This window comes from Caretta caretta, chromosome 15, assembly GCF_965140235.1.
Source record: "Caretta caretta isolate rCarCar2 chromosome 15, rCarCar1.hap1, whole genome shotgun sequence".
In the NCBI taxonomy this organism is placed as follows: domain Eukaryota; kingdom Metazoa; phylum Chordata; order Testudines; family Cheloniidae; genus Caretta; species Caretta caretta.
This window is the reverse complement of record NC_134220.1, coordinates 21,587,293-21,604,630: the sequence shown is the minus strand read 5'-3', so window position 1 is coordinate 21,604,630 and position 17,338 is coordinate 21,587,293. Positions and strand designations below refer to the sequence as shown.

The window sequence follows — 17,338 nt, the reverse complement described above, 5'->3', positions numbered from 1 at the left end:
ATTGGCTTTATTTTTATTTTATTTCTTTTAAAAAGGTTTTAGGGGACAGATGATCTTTGAATTTTCCTTTTTTGAAATGGGTGGAATTCAGACTGTAAGCCCTTTGGGGCAGGGACTATTTTTTGTTCTTTGTACAGTTCCTGGCACAGTGAGGCCTTGGTCCAGGACTGGGGCTCCTAAACACTACAATGCAAATACTACTACTAAGACTGCTAATGGGTTAGTTTTAACCTATAAAGCCCTAAATGGTGTGGGTTAACTGAGAGGTAGCTTCTCTCTGCCTGACATACTGTCACAATCCAGATGTCTGGAAGCAATGGAGCTAGAGCCCCTTTAATCTATATGAGATGGGGCTGCTTGCGGGTCATTCCTGAAGAAGCCCTCTCTTGGTTGGCCAGAGCCCAGATTTGTTAACCTTCAGGCATGCTGCAAAGCTCATCTTTTCTCCTTCTTTGTTAACACGGCTGAGGAGAGCGTGTACTGAGGTGGATCTACTTATGGGAAGTCCCCTGTTTACATTGATACTGTCATTTTGAATGTAGGGAACAGGTACCCAGAGCACTACACGAGTTTCAGTGAGCTGTATTCTAAACATCTTAAGAAACAAATAAACAAACAAACACAATTGGTGAAATCTGAGCCCACTGAAGTCAATGGTAGTTTTGCCTCAACTTCAATGGGGCCAGGATTTCACCTTCTGAATTTAAATTTGTTTTTGCAAGGTTGTTTAGTACCTTGGGCAAAGAGAGGTGCTTTATAGCTATAGTTTTTTATTATTACTATTACAACTACAATAAGGTAATTAGGGCTAACATTCTTCAATACTTTCTTAAGCCTTCCCTGCATTAGCCCCACATGCTACATTTGTCTGAGGTAGAATGTAAACTGCATGGGGTAGGGACCCTATCTTTATGTGGCTAGTGAAGGTTACATTTAGCGAGCTCTGTAAACCAGTGCTTCTCAAGCTATCTGATGTGGGGGATCGGCAATTTTTTTTTCCAATGTGCGCACAGACCGGCAGCTGATGGCTCGCGGACCGGCATCGGTCCGCGGACCACCACTTTGAGTAGCACTGCTGTAAACAACAGTAGTGGGGAAAGGATGACGCTGGAAAGGTATTTAGAAGAAAAACATCATGAGAGAGAAACACTAGACAGATGGGGTGGATAGATCTAAATAAGCCATATGGCCTCTTTCCATCCCAAAATATTATTATGCTCCTGATTTACATAGGAACCACTTTGATTCCTCTCCAATCTGCTCTGAAGAGCAGAAAATTTCAGTTCTGTTTAGAGATCATGCGCTATGTATGAAGTCACACAGTACATACATAACCACCCTCTATTCTCAACCGTTCACCTTTACCAACCAGTCCTGGCTGGCTCAGAGATTAAACAGCACAAGTTTTAGCTCAGAATTTCAGTCCTGAGTCTACATATTTGAAATATGCACTTCAAAGGGGCCTAAGTGAGGTAGGCAACCAACTCCAGTTGATCTTTGATGTTTGCAGTGTTGTTGCAGTCTCTGATATGAGTTACTTCTGGGGGAATTCTGTGCCATTGCACATGTGCAGAATTTATGTCCCCTGCAGATTTCTTTGCTTCCCCATAGAAAAATCACTTTCTGACAGGGAAGCAAAGGGAAGACACAAGAGCGGTCATGTGACCCTCCCTAGCAGTATCTTTCAGGGGCCCATGGCAGCCGGCAGAGAGGTAAATCACTGTGAGGCTGGAGGAGAAACTGGGGAAGACCCGGCGGGTGGCTCCTATCCTGCGCTGGGCTCAGCTCCTAGTCCTGGCTGGGCTGGGGAGGATGGGACTTCCTCTTCCCCTGCACGGCACCCAGGGCCGGGTCAGCCCCATGCCCCAGATTTCTCCCCTGGCGGCAGGAAGCTCTGCAAACTCCCCCATCTCCTGCTACAGGGGGAGGGATCCCCATACAGGGAGCTGCTCTCCCATCCGCCCAACCCCCAGGCAACCAGACCCCCTCTCACCAAGCCACACCCCCCACACTCAGAGCTCCCCCTCCGAGCCCCACTCCACTGCACCTGGACCACCCTGATGAGCCACCTGCACCCAGATCCCCACCCCACTGAGCCCCAACCAGCTGCACCTAAATCCCCACCCCACTAAACCCCCACACTCAGACCCCCCTGCTGAACACTATTCCCGCACACCCAGACCGACCCCCCCTGCTGAGCCCCAATCACCTTCACTCAGACCCCTCTGCAGAATCCCATTACTGTTGCACTCAGAACTCTCCAACAAGTCCCTCGCATCTGGATTCCTCACTGAGCCACCCACAACCCAGATTGCCCCACACAGAACCCTCTCAACCCACACCTGGATCCCCCCACACTTGGATCCTGCCTTGCTGAGCCTGCCTGCCCATACCTGGTGCACCTGGCATGGATGGGCAGGGCCCTGGGGTGTTTCTGGGACAGGCTCGGTCCTTGCATTGTGTCAGGGTTGGGCGCAGCCTCACCGCTGAGTCTGTGTCCTGGGGGGAGCTGCACAGTGATCTCTCACCTCTGTGGAGCCAATGGCCTATGCTCCCCAATGTCGTGCTGGACCCTCCACATTTATTGACAAATAAAATTTGCAGAATTTTAAAATATTGTGTGCACAATTTTAATTTTGTTGGCGCAGAATGCCCTCGGGAGTAATGAGTTGTGTGCAAGACTAGCCCTCTAAGCCAATGTAAAGTAATACTTTTGGCTCAATCTAAACTTGTTTAGGGACTAGATTGTGAGTATCCCTTGTGCAGCCACAAAGTACCTCTTTTCCCATTTTATATGCTCCATGCACAGTCACTTGCAGTTGTAACCCCTGCACTCAGGGAAATGCAGGGACAGTTCCCTTGGTGTCCCTCCCTGGGGAAGAGGCACATTGCCCCAAACCAGGTGGGGCTGTAACTCTACCTCATAGTACAGGCCAGGTACAGCAGCCAACAGAGAGAACTCTCCTAACGGATGATGCGGCTTTCTCAGTTTTTCTGTGCACTGAGCCAGTCAGGGTGAAATTGTGCCTTGTTTGGGCACACTCTCTCCTTGCACTCCTTCTGGAGCAGTGCAGCACAACACCCCCCCCCCCCCAATGTGGGCAAATGGATATATGCTAGTTTGGCCCTCAAAAGCCACAGCTAATCACTCGTGGGAAAGGTTCAATTTATCACCGTTTTCTTGTCAGATCTTGCTCTAGTTGAGGCTTATAGCTAGACTGAGTGCAGCACTCCAGGGGAAGGTTCCAGAAGGACTGTGCCTCAGGAACCATAATCCCTTCCTGAGTTCCTAGGTAGACAGAGGTAGAGAACAGGTTGCACCAGTCATAGGTCCCAGCCTTGCATCCTCACCAGCCATTTCAGGCTGAGGGATTCATGAACTTCCCCAGACACACTGTCCACTAGGCAGGCACAAGATGGCGGAGAATTAGATGCCAGAGAGTCAAAACTAGAAGTGGTTAAAATGTTTTTTTGGCAAAACTGAAATGTATTGATACTTTGTTAGTTTTAATTAAAAAAATAAGAAAAATTGACAAAAATCAGGGGGAAAATTGTTTTTGTCAAAAATTTACATGGGCTGGTGGGAATAATTTCCTGACAAGCTCTAGTGAAAACCACTGCAAACAGCAATTTTCACGCAAAACCTCACAGGAATTTAGAGTACAATGAGAAGATGCTTCAATGACAAAGCACACCTCACCAACGTTTGTCTGTGTGTCTTAATTATTTATTTTCTTCTGGGGAGTAACATTTGTTCACCGAAAAATACACTGTTCATGAATTCAAATGTGGTTTTAAAACCAAATATTTTAATGTCCTTTGTGGGTCACTAGCAGAGAAGCAGCAGGACTGTGCTGTCTGCTTTTAGCAGCTCGGCAGTGTGGCGTCAGAGATAAATGGATGTGAGAATGCTATTAGCATGTCTTCTGACTGAGATGTTACCTGGTCATATTGCAGTGCTTTGTGAGACAGACTAGCATATTGAAGGCTCAAGCGATTCTTCTCTTGCACAGCATCCTTCAGTTCATTTTCCTAGAACAGAAGAAAAGGTGTTATAGGCCACTCATCGACATTTTTTTAAATTGCATGTATCTTAAGTAATCAATGGGTGTGCTTTATTGGATATTAATACATCCCTATGCATGCAGTCAGGCACAAAGCCGAAGGTCTTGAAGGTGCAAAACCTGCAGGGTTATTATGGACTATAAATGACTGTCACCACATTTTTCAATAGGGAATTTGGAGTTGGTAAAGTAGGTGAATCTGATTAAAGATCGGGGGCGAGGGATAGTTCAGTGGTTTGAGCCTTGGCCTGCTAAACCCAGGGTTGTGAGTTCAATCCTTGAGGGGGCCATTTAGGGATCGGGGCAAAAATTGGGGATCGGTCCTGCTTTGAGCAGGGGGTTGGACTAGATGATCTCCTGTGGTCCCTTCCAACCCTGAAATTCTATGATTCTATGACTTGACTCCACAGACCAGACAACTGAAATGCACAACTCCCCATGGAGTTAATGAAGAGCCCTACCCTGGCAGCAGCACGACTTGAAGATGGCAAGATTCTTGCCCTAGCTTTTCCTGAAGAACCAGAAGGGAAGAGAAACCAGCAGGACCCTCAAAGTCAGAAGCTCATAGTACACCACAGCTACAACAGAGAGTCAGCAGCTACTGAGGGGCAATTATCTCCATTTTCTACTATCCACACACAGCACCTGGATACCACAGTGACAGGCACTTCAGACATAAGAACAGAAAGATAATATCACCCCAGATGTTATCTGCAGCTGTAGCTAGGTATACCAGTGGGCAAGATGGCTGTAATGGGGTCCTCGGTGGGTCAAGAAGCTTAGCGGTTAGTGCCTACTCAGTCATGGGGCACGGGTAGTGGAAACCAGGCCTGCCCACTCCACCGGGCTCTAGCAGCATTCGCTATCCGGGAGGGCCCTTTAAGCTACCTTCCGTGGGTTGCGTCCCATCACTGCTTCCTTCCCTCAGCTTCTAGTCCCAGATAAGGGGAAAAGAAAAAGTAAAAAGGAAACCACAACTGCCAGCCTCGGCTGGGCTCTGTTCCTTCAGGGAGACTTCTCCAGCCTCTTTCGGAAGGAACTTTCAGGGCAGGTCTGCACTCCTCCCCAGCCTCCCCTTTCTGAGCTGGGTTGCTCTCTTTTCAAGGCTGTCTGCTGCTGAAGCATGTTCTGGAGGGTTGGCGGGGAGGGGCTACCTGGGCCCAGTATCCTCATTTAACCCCTTCTGTCCCACTGTGGGGTTTGTATACCCCATCACAATGGCACTATAAGGAGCATGAAATAAAGAAGAGTTAACAAACCACAAAAGATTAGGTGGTTAAAGTTCAGTCTTTGGGAACAAAAGAGGCGATTTCAGGTGACATAACTGAGCTTTTATGTAAATCCTAAATCAGGCAGGGTCCTCTGCCTGTTCTGAAAACCTCTCTTTTTGCAGGAGTTTAAGAACAGTGACTATATGAAATCAAAGTCTCTCAGAGCCATCCCAAGGAAAATGACTGCTGATAGCATTTTGGCAAGGAGTGAGACTTGACTGAAAGAGCTGGGTAAAAAAAGCAGTTACGCTGCTGTGAATTTTTCCAGTAGGGTGGATTTTAGATTCTGTTCTTTTATTAATAAAACCATATCAAAGTACAACACATTCAGTCAGTTCATTTATTTATTTTTTAATTTAAAAGCTAAAAGTAGGCTGACATTAACCGCTCATGAAAGTTGCAATCTCAGGGCTAACTTTAGGATTTTTGCTGACCTACGTAAACTGGAACTGCCCGACCCACAGGTTTTCATTACGACAGTGCCAACTGAAAATTCAGCTCAAGTTAGACAAAAGAATCACAAGGTTTGTAAACCTCTCAACAGCCCCACTGGCCCCCAAACGTGGCTCTTTGAAACTCTACTGATCTGCTTGGCACACAGAGCTCTTCTCACTCTACTTAGGTATCAGGCAAAGCAGCTGGAATAGAACTGCTCAAAAGTTTTCACACGCAATATATTGTTTTGTGAAAATTTCTTTTAAAAAAAAGCACACTTTCTGTGAAAAATTCTTCCCATTAACAATAATTTCCACTTTTTGCAAATTTTTCACAATATTTTTAACCAAAGATGTTCTTGAAATTTCAAACAAAATCATTTTCAAAATCACTATCTTTTTTTATTTACCAAAAAACAGATTTTCAATAAGATGTGCTTTTCAATAAATAAAAAATTCCATTTCAAATTTTTTTCCATATTTCTACCAAACATTTTCTTTAAGCAAAATCATTATCCATATTTTTTGTTTACCAAAAACCAGGTTTTGAGTAAGAGAATGGTTTCAGAGGAACAGCCGTGTTAGTCTGTATTCGCAAAAAGAAAAGGAGTACTTGTGGCACCTTAGAGACTAACCAATTTATTTGAGCATGAGCTTTCGTGAGCTACAGCTCACTTCATCAGATGTATACCGTGGAAACTGCAGCAGACTTTATATACACACAGAGAATATGAAACAATACCTCCTCCCACCCCACTGTCCTGCTTATAAGCTATTACCAGCAGGACAGTGGGGTGGGAGGAGGTATTGTTTCATATTCTCTGTGTGTATATAAAGTCTGCTGCAGTTTCCACGGTATACATCTGATGAAGTGAGCTGTAGCTCACGAAAGCTCATGCTCAAATAAATTGGTTAGTCTCTAAGGTGCCACAAGTACTCCTTTTCTTTTTGAGTAAGAGAATGTGGTTTTCAGTAAACAAAAAATGTTGATAACAATTTAGTTAAAAAATGCCAGTTAAAATAATTGAAAATATTTCACAATAAAATGGAAAATGGGTCCACTTCGAATTATGTAAAATGGAAACAACTTTGGAATTTAAAATTTTGCTTTACATCTCCTCCTCTCCATCTTTCCCCCCACCCTCACCCCCTTTTACAACCTGCTCAAAGTTGCAAGCTGGAGGGAAGTGGGACTAAAAGAAGCCTAACTGGCTTCCACACTATGTGAAAAAAAAAACACTTCTATTGCGCTTCCTTGTGCTTGGTTGCAGCCCACAAACACAGCAAACCTCAGGCACAAGGCTGAATTTGAAAGGGGTTAATACTCAGTGTAATTAGCACAGCTAATTTTTTACATATTAAAATACCATCCTGACTCTCTCATCCCCAGCACAGCTGTAAGATGTCTTCCCTTGACTTTTTCTGAAGCTCTCCTCTGGCTATTTAATATCGACAGCTACTATGTTGAGCATAAAAAGAGAAAGGCTGTAGTTTGCAGAGTATTCAGTCTCCTAGGTGCAGATGTATCATCTCACACATAAGAAGCTCATTAATTATAATTTCTCAAATTCTGTTCAATCCGTTGATCAGGATGCAATTAAAAGTGGCAGTCATGCTCTGTGGGATGCTAGACAGTTCTGTGGGGCAAAATAAGGAGAATTTTATAGCTTGTGTTCCATTTTAAAAGCTGTGAACTAAGCCAATACATATTTTTAGGATATGAGCAAACTGCACAAAAATAGAACAAACCCTTGGATATGCATTTTTTTTTTGCATTATTAAGCATTAAAAGTCATTTGTTCAAAACCATAAATTTGCACTGTACTTTACAGAGAATAAGACATGTCACCTGCTCTTTACATTTTATAGGTCTTACCCTGCATCACCAAAGACGGATGGAGGTTTGCCATTGAGTTCAGTGAGTCAGATTCTCAGCTGGTACAAATCAATATAGCTCCACAGACTTCAATGGGACAACTTAACAGCAACTGATTATCTAGCCAATGAGTGAAGGATCTGACCCTAAGACAGCCATGTCAAATGGCAAAATATGAAGTAAAGGAAAACAGTTCAATGGGGGGAGAGGGTAACATGCCTTATGCCAGATAGCTTGTGTCTTCAGCAGAACTGGATTTCAATATAGATTCAAAAGGGTGAAATACTGGCTCCACTGAAGTCAATGGAACTTTTGCAATTGACTTCTGTGGGGTCAGGATTTCACCCACACAATTTAAAACCGGAAGGAACTGGCAGTCTGACATTGAAATTAATGTATTACCAGACACATTTGTTATGTGGCATAGATAAAATCAAAATTGCTGTAAGATTGTTATGATCTAATATGATCTCTTGCATAACACAGGCCAAAAAACCTCAGCCAATGATTTTGGCATTGAGCCAATAACTTCTGTTTGAGCTGTATCATATCTTCTAAAAAGAGAGCCAGTCTTGGTTTAAAAACTTCAAGTGACAGAGAATCCACCACATCCTTAAGCAAGTTGTCCCAATGGTAATAGACGTCACTGCTAATATTTGTACCTGATTTCCAGTCTGAATTTGTCTAGTTTCAGCTGCCAATAACTGGATCCTGTTACATATTTTTCTGCTGGACGATAGAGCCATCTAATGATGAGAAATCTCTGTCCCGTATAGGTACTTGTAGAATGTGATCAAGTCACCCTTACCCTTCTCTTGGATGAGCTAAATAAAGATTTGTCGTTTGGAATAGTATAGATGTTTGTCATGCTATTGCATAAAAATCATGCCAGTTGGACAAACTATGAGCAAATTAAATGTGTAGTGTAACACTGGTTACTGCAGCAGACGCTTAATCTAGTCTGTAAAATTATTATTACGAGGAAATCAGGCAGAAATAAAAAACAAAATGAATGCAAAAAGTAGGCCAGCATGCTTCAGACTGTTTTAATTCTCCAGAAAGGACTGGTTTATGAGACAGAGTGCAGAGCAATTGGGCTGGCCCTTAATCCTACCTGAAGGGAGATATATTTTATCACGTTATTTGCAAGGATGAACTAAAATAGGACAGTAACCATCTCAGTTTCACTGTACCTTAGTTCTAAGCTATTTGTTTGCACTTACATTTGTCGTTCACTATGGTTGTCATTCCTTTCACTGATTTGCTTTATGGAATAAGCCGCCTCATGACATTTGCCAAAGTAAACAACCGTCCCTGCTTCCCATCACAAATACAACTTTCGGGATAAAGAATCATCTGTGACAGCAGCATCTGCTGGCAGAATTCTAGCCTGAACAACATATAGAAAATAAACCAGGCCTGGCCTACACTTAAGTTATGTCAACACCCCTGACCAATACCGCTATGCTGACTAAGCCCCCAGTGCAGACACGGCCATGTTGACGGAAGAATGCTTCTGTTGATGTAGCAGCTAGCGTTGTTCGCAGAGGTGGTTTTCCTACATCAATAGAAAAAACCCTTTGTCAGTTTAGGCCGCACCTACACTATGCCAGCATAACTATGTCAACCTAGCTATGTCAGTATAGTCTCCAGAGTGTAGACATACCCACAATCACAACAATTAAGATACTAAGATGCTCATGTCTTTTCCTGAAATTTCTACAGTGATGATATCATTTATTTATAAGCTTTCTGATGGTACTCATCACGGAAGTATAGGTGCACCACACATACATTAATAGGTGTATTCTTACAACGCCTTTATTTTCTCTCTTTCAGAGATGCAGAGCAAAGGCACAAAGAGGTTAAATGACATATCCAAGGTCATACACAAAAAATCAGTGGCAAAGCCAGGAACTTCTGAGGTCTGGTTAACACTTAAAATTTAGGTTGACATAGTTGTAGGGCTCTGGGGTGTGAAAAATACATATCCCTGAGAGCAGTAACTTTGCCAACCTAGCCCCTGGTGTAGATGCAGGTAGATCAATGAAACAATGCTTCCGTCGATCCAGCAAATCAACCAAATCATTCAATACTCCACCTGCACATCACTCATCAGTTCCCCTTCAAACGCTCCACCACCATCACTCAGAACCTAGACCTTCATCCTGAAAAACCAATACTCGGCCTTAACTCTGACCATATTAGTAGTTACGTGGTATGTCCATGTATTCTGAAGAGTAATATAGCACTGGTGTGGCTTTTATAAATTACAAGGTTTGGAGCTCTATTCTTTGGTTTGGACTAATCTGTATTAAGTGAGGTGGGTGTCAGATAACAAATGGCAGCTGAGAGACATGTTTTCCTATAATAGTTAGAATAAGTTTTGTTAATGAGTAATCTCTGTTGTTAACACCCAACGTACATAAATGCACAATCAATTTGTTAGTAATTGTTCCAAATTTGGTGGTAATTTTTTATATAGAAATTTCAGAACTGAATTCTGGATACACACACATAGGGCTATACACTCACACATGCATGTGTGGTGTGTGCACATAAGCATGCACAAGCTGGTGTTTTCCATTATTTTTGGAGTTAAGGTTGTGGGTGGTAGAAGAAGTAGTGAGGTTGAGAAGCGGTGGGCATCAGGGCTGATAGTTATTCACACTGCTAGCTATCAACACTGATACATATTTTCCAACATATGCTCCCCCTAGCATTCTGACATGTCTCATGCTATCCCCACCCACACTTCTTTGCCTTCAAAGGGTAGCACCCCATCCCCTGCACATTCCCTGCTGTATCCCATTCCATCCATGCCCCAATCATCCCCAGGCTTCCTTCGTGCATAGCCCTCTTCCTCTCATTCTCCCCAGGTGATTGGTCAGAGCACAGACTCTCACTACAGAACACATTCATTACTAAATTCACTACATTTTTTAAAAAGTGCTTTGCTGTCTCTGGATGGAAGGCCACGTGGAAATTCAAACTACACGTACCCTCATTATTATGTTTACCCTTCAACTCCTTAATAGGATTTTTGCAACTTGTGGGATGTGCTTGGGACTTTGGAAAAATATATGAGCCTGAAATGTGTTGGGGAAACACTCTCAGACAACAACATAAAACGAGCTGCCTCGCCGGAGTTTTTTCATGGTGAATTGCACTAACTTTAATTTTTTAATTTCAAAATATTTATGTTAATGCTTTTGTGTCTTTGGTATGGTCAGATTGTTGACCTTGCAGGATGAGACACAGATATTGCATAAGGGCGCAGAGAAGCATTTCGATGAAGCACGCATCTCACTTTCAAATCTCTCTCAGATGCTCTTGTGGGCATTCACTATGAAACGTCCACAGCCTATATAAGTTTGGTGTGCTGGGAGCATAAAGATGAAGAAGAGTTAAGCAGCCATCAAGTATATGCCTGCAATGAGAGTTCTGTCTATTCAAGAACCTGACACACCAACAACCCACATGATTTTCCTCATGCTAATCTCACAGTCTGCGCCAGCACACAGTACTTCTAGGCCTGTTTTTCCTTCTTTCAGTCTGGCCCCTTCTTTAATGGGTAACTAACAGGTACAGATTCCGCCTTTTACACATAAGGAACAGGGACTTAAGCAACTACAAATGTCCATAGCGTATACAGAAAAACATATACATTTCTCATGTGTGCTGTATCTATCACCAGAAAACATAACTAAAACAGAGAGTGCATGTAACTACCACGGTTGTGATTCCAATCATTCTCTACAGTGATCAGTTTTCAGAGTAACAGCCGTGTTAGTCTGTATTCGCAAAAAGAAAAGGAGGACTTGTGGCACCTTAGAGACTAACCAATTTATTTGAGCATAATGTCAACCATTCTAGCTCTTACAAATGCTAATTCCAAACACAGCTCCCTCCCTTTATAGCCTCCTGCTGAGAGGAAAGAAGGTCAAGAAATGCACCAACCAACACAAATGACAGACAAGCTGGCAACAGGTCAGATACGTCCTCCTCGCCTCTAGCTTGTCACTCAGGATCTTCTGTTACTTACAGCCCTACCCTCGCTTGTACTGAGTTATTTTGCCAAAAAAACCTAAAAGAACTGTGCAGAGAGAGGCTGATCTGAGTGTTGGGTTTGAAGAAGATATGTGCGATTAGTTTAGGAGCTTCCATAAATTGGATTTAGGGTTTTCTCCACTGCTTGCCAAACTGACAGCTACCCAATTCAATTTAAAATGCAAACCTGTTTAAAATCATTCTAATCCCACCCCTTTTGTGTTTCCCTTTTATACAAATAGCTTTGGGATGCTGCTGCTTCTGGTTTTTGGTTTTTTGGTTTTAATTTTAAACTAGGGAATTCCCCCTCCCCCGACCATTTATTCACAGTGCATATCAGTTCTGATAATTTAATTAATATAGCCACATACTATCCCAGAGTCAAATGAGGTCTAATGTTTAACCTATTCAAGTCAATCTCCCTCAGCTGTTGATAAAGATGAGTAGGCTGAAGATTAAGAACTCATCAAGCTAATACTCCAAGACACTGTACATAAACATATGACAAGGAGAACACTGATTAAATGTTACCAGACTAATGTGCAAGTAAAAAGAAAACAGTCTTTCATGCTCCCAAAGCAACTTCTCATCAGCCTCTGCAGTCTTGACAATGCGTTTAAATTATTAGCCAAGCAGCCTGTCACCCCTTTCTAATGATGTCTTTAAGCAAATATCCATTTTAAAAACCAAGGGGTTGAAGCAGCTTCCATTATTACTCTGATATAATAGAGAACGTGCATCCAAAATTTTTGCAAACAGGGAGATGAATGCTGGAAATTAAAGATAAGAGAACAAACAACAGAAGCTTAATTTAGAAATATCCCCTCATAGAAATGAAAGTATTTGCTGTGACAATGAGGAACAGATTAGTATCAACTAGATGCAAAAAAAAAGAAATCCTAAAAAAACATTTTCTAATAAACGTAGATACTACTGTATGGAGCTTAGATTTTATTAGCTTAAAATGAGAATTCTTTCCCTATTTAAAAGTGAGAAACACAAGTCATGCTTATGTGTATTATCTGTGTGTTTGAATGACACATGCCACATACGGAACCTTTCTGAAAAGAAACAAATCTGAACACCAACCTTTAAAATATAATATATTGAACAACGGTCTTAGAAGTGAAGGTTTTTCCAGCTGAATGCAAGCAATGTTCTAGGTGTTCTCAAACACACATGCCATTTTAAAAACAAGCATATTTTACACGTGACTCTTTCGGAAAAGTAAATCTAGTCGGAAAATTAGGACTCCCCCATCCTAGCCCCCACCCATTCCCAGCATTGTTCCATTTTTAACATGAACTTGTTCCATTTTTAACAGGGGACTGCATAGCTTTAAACATGTATACTCAGTAGCACCCTGCACAAAATACGAGTCCATTTATGAACACACATCTATGCAAAATTAAAACAAAAAAAGACATTACCTTATATATCAGTTGCATCTTTTAAGCATAGAAACGAAAGTAAAACGCGTGTTCAGGTTTGAAATACAGCAAAACTAGAAATTCCCTCAACAGATATGAGAAGGACTGACTATGAAAATTCACAGTAGGAGGATGACTTCTGTAGATTTAACACAGTCTGACACTACTGTCTGGGTAACAAGGTTCTAAATTGCCTGGAGTAAGGCATCTGTTGCCTTGTGTGCTAGTTTGCTCATCCATCAATTACTTTTATTTAAAAAAATGATGGTATATACTATTTTTTGTTTATTTGGGGCTTTTTATTTTTCTTAAGACAGCTTAGTGTTTACAGGTGACCTGGACTGGAAATACTGGAACACTCGCGGATTATAATTCTATACTTTGTATTGTCAGAGGGTAAATACCGAGAATTACTCCAAGATTATAATCATAGGAAATTGTCTGAGATACAGATGTTCAAGAAAAAAAAAACACCCTGTGATCTTTTCTCACATCTTCTTGCCCTGCAAATGACTCACTCTAAAAACAGATAAAGCAGTGGCCCTCAACCAGGGGTCTGGGGCCCCCTGGGGAGCCATGAGCAGGTTTCCAGGGGTCCGCCAAGCAGGGCCAGCATTAGACTCGCTGGGGCCCTCGGCAGCAAGCTGAAGCCCCGCCGCATGGAGCTGAAGCCCGAGGCCCTGAGCCCTACCACCCGGGGCTGAAGCCAAAGCCTGAGCAACTTAGCTTCACAGGGGCCCCAGGTGATTGCCCTGCTTGCTACCCCCTAATGCCGGGCCTGGCTTTTATATGCAGAAAACTAGATGTGGTGGTACAGGTGGGCCGTAGAGTTTTTATAGCATGTTGTGGATGGAGGGAGGGCTCAGAAAGAAAACGGTTGAGAACCCCTGAAATAGAACACTGTATTTTTTTTTTTTTTTTAGGCCTGATTTCACAATGTTTACTCATCTTGCGTAGTATGTACTAGAGCTACTTGTTCAAAGTACTATTCAGTGTGGACAGAGATTACAGAACTTGTTCCCAGAGGCACCATGGGTTCCACAGTGGTTGCCATCAAAGCCTTTACCATTTTCCCTCTGCAAGTAATTAACACTATGATGACTGAGAGAATAAGGGAGAATTAGTGTGGTCTGTTTAAGGAATTTGATTGGCTGAGAGGAACAGTTGTGAATACAAAATAAAACCAGAAAATTCAAGGCAGCAAACACAGAATGTTCTGCAAAACTCCATTGGAAGCAAGTCGGGAGGGGGGGGGGGAATGAGGGGGAAATGGTGACCCGTAGATCAGAAATGTACGTGTTTGCAGTGTTAAGTTATTGTTAATAAATGCTCCCTCTGATGCAGTGATTCCCAATCTATTGTGAGTGGCAGAGTTTTGTAACCATGCCAGTATGATAAAAAAGTGTGATCCAGGAGCACCCTAGGTGTCTTCTGAAACCAATGAGAGTTGAGGGTACACACTTAGGATTGGGCCCCTAGGTTGTGAAGATGAACTATGAGTAAGGCTAAGATTTTTGTCATGGATATTTGTCATAAAAGTCGCAGAAAGGTCATGAGCAATAAAGAAAAATTCATGGAAGCCCGTGACCTGTCCCTGACTCTTATTAAAAATATCCATGATAAAATGGGAAGGGACTGGGCAGCTGCAGGGTGGCTAGGAGCTCCGGGGCTCCCACCATCCATGGGGGCTCAGAGCTGCAGGGTCCCTCTACCCCATCCCAAGCAGCAGGGAGCTGCAGGGATCTCCCGGCCCTGCCGCAGTGGCGGGGAGCTGAGAGAATTCCCCCTGCCCCACTGCAGCAGCAGGGGAGTTGTGGGGCCCCCTACCCACCCAGAGTGGTTGGAGGGCTGCCGTGGTCTCCCTGCTAATGTGACTGGTGGGAGCTGAGGGGATCCCCTTGCCGCTGTGGCTGGTGGGGAGCTGCGGGGATCCCCCTGTCTCCCACAGCAGCCATGAGCTGTGGGGTACCCCCCACGGGGGCTGGGAGCTGAGGGGTACCCCTGCTGCCCATGGCAGATGGGAGCTTGGGGGGCCTGCTGCCTCAGGTGGCGGGGGTATCTCATGGCTCCCTGCCATTGCAGGAGGAGGTAGGACCCTGCAGCTCCCAGACACCAGGGCTGAAGTCACGGAGGTCTTTGGAAGTCACAGATTCTGTGACTTCCGCAACCTCAGTGACAAAATCGCAGCCTTAACTATGAGAAATAGAGCCACAAGGCTGAAATAAACCCTCTAATGTCAAAACAGGAGTAGGTAGAATTTAACATTTATCTTTACTTATAAATGAGCAAGATAACATACAAAGTGCATAGCCATAAACAAATTAACTTGTGTTTCCCTTAGGACAACAAATGGACCAAAGTCCCCAGGTTCAATTACGCAAAGTTTCTGCAATGTGGCAAGAAGAAAATAAAACAATGTAAAATTATCATTTGGCACCTTTATCTCCCTTCTGCCTGTTAATGTTGGAAGGTTAATTTCACTATGGAACACCAAATGCAGAACACTGACAAGGGAAAATCAGTTTGTCTACTGGATAGGCCTAATTCAAAACTTCAGATCTGAACACTGTCAAACTTTGGGGAAGGCTAGTTCAGAATCCTAAATTTGCAGGTTGGGTCAATCTATAATTTGAATTACATTAGTTGATTAAATGACCACTACTAAATAAGAATCATCCGACTTGGGTAAGATAAAATAAGATTCAACCCAAAATTTTGCCCACAATTCAAACTAAATCTAGACCTTTCAAGAGGAATATAAAAAATTGGTCAGTAATATTATTTGTTTGGCATCATCAGGGATGCCAAATGCTGGCCTTGTGGGCTTCCCAATGTAAATGAATCCAGGAAACCCATGCTAGCAAGAGCTGAAGACCTCTCTTCTACTATAAGGGGCTTGTATAGCCTTCCATACTTCTGGATGCTGCTTCTCTGAAACAAATCAAACCTGCAAACTGTCGGAGGTTCTTCTATTACTACCATTAACAAGAGAGTTCTTGAGGACTTACGAACAGGACATGGAGCTGGTGATAGAAGAGCCATCCTGCTGGCACCAGGGAAGGATAGGTAAGGGTGGTCAGCAGCAGAGGCATTCATTGCTGCCCTCTCATAAAGGAGCAGTGCAGACACCTGGCTAACAACATCCTTCCAGCTGGCTGGAGGCTTAGACCAGTCCACATGGAGAAGAGATACACCTGCCACCATGGCAGCTAGCCCTAGCAACTAGTACTCTTGACCACTGTGCTAGAATACAGAAGGCAAAAATATGGCAAAAGTATTCCACTGTGCTAGAATACAGAAGGCAAAAACAAAGTGGGTGAAAGCCATTGACTTCAATGGGGCCAGAATTTCACCCACTGTGTTTAAGTCCTACACACAGTCATCCACGTGCCGTGTAACGACTATTAAATGCCAATGCAAAGTAATTAAATTACAGCCACTTGTTTTAAGGTATTTTATGATTTAAACATGACACTTTAAGTGTGAAATGTGTATCCACTCTGAAAGGGGGAAGTACATTCTGATATTTAAAGGCCTTAGTATAAAGCAGAGGGGAGGTAGCCCTGCACATAGAATGCTAATGCACATGCAGAGCTCAGCTCCACTGCCACTCTCATGACACAGAGGTTTTATTTAGAAACATTTGCATTTTAGATAAGGCCCTTCTACAATTAGATTTTCTTCATTTGTTAAAAAGGAAAATGCCCATGCAAATTATACTGTGTCCTGATAAAAGAAAACCCATACAGTTTCTACCCTCTCCTTATTAGGAGGCTACACTTCTTGTAGGAAATACTGTACAAAAATAGCATGTCTCAAAATGTACCACCTGACTAAGAACATAGGAACTAGGGTTGCCAATTTTGGCTGGACGTATTCCTGGAGATTTAATCACATGACATAATCTTTAATTAAAGATTCATCTTTAATTCCCAGAGACTCCAGGCCAATCCTGGAGGTTTGGCAACCCTAATAGGAACTGAAGTACTGGATCAGACCTATGGGCCATCTAGTATTTTGGCTCTGATAGTGGCCAGGACAAGAAAAAACAAAGAAAGATGACTGATTTCCAATGACATCTGAGAGCTTCACTTTATGGATATTTGCTGGGCACGCCATGAGTCCCTAAAACAGGAAAGCACTTAAGTATGTGTTTACTCTAAGTTTATTAGTAGTCCCACTGAAGGGACGTCTCACAAGCTTAAAGTTAAAG

At 42.9% G+C, this 17,338-nt stretch overlaps 1 protein-coding gene across 20 annotated transcripts in view; it reads right to left on the bottom strand.

The window, feature by feature from the left end:
• RIMBP2 (RIMS binding protein 2) overlaps positions 1-17,338 on the bottom strand; it is a 289,653-nt gene that overhangs the window by 122,161 nt on the left and 150,154 nt on the right. For all 20 annotated transcript variants that reach the window (XM_075120006.1, XM_075120005.1, XM_075120007.1 and 17 more), the window contains one exon: positions 3,943-4,032. The gene's annotated coding sequence lies outside the window, so the exon portion shown is untranslated. The remainder of the gene's footprint in view (positions 1-3,942; positions 4,033-17,338) is intronic.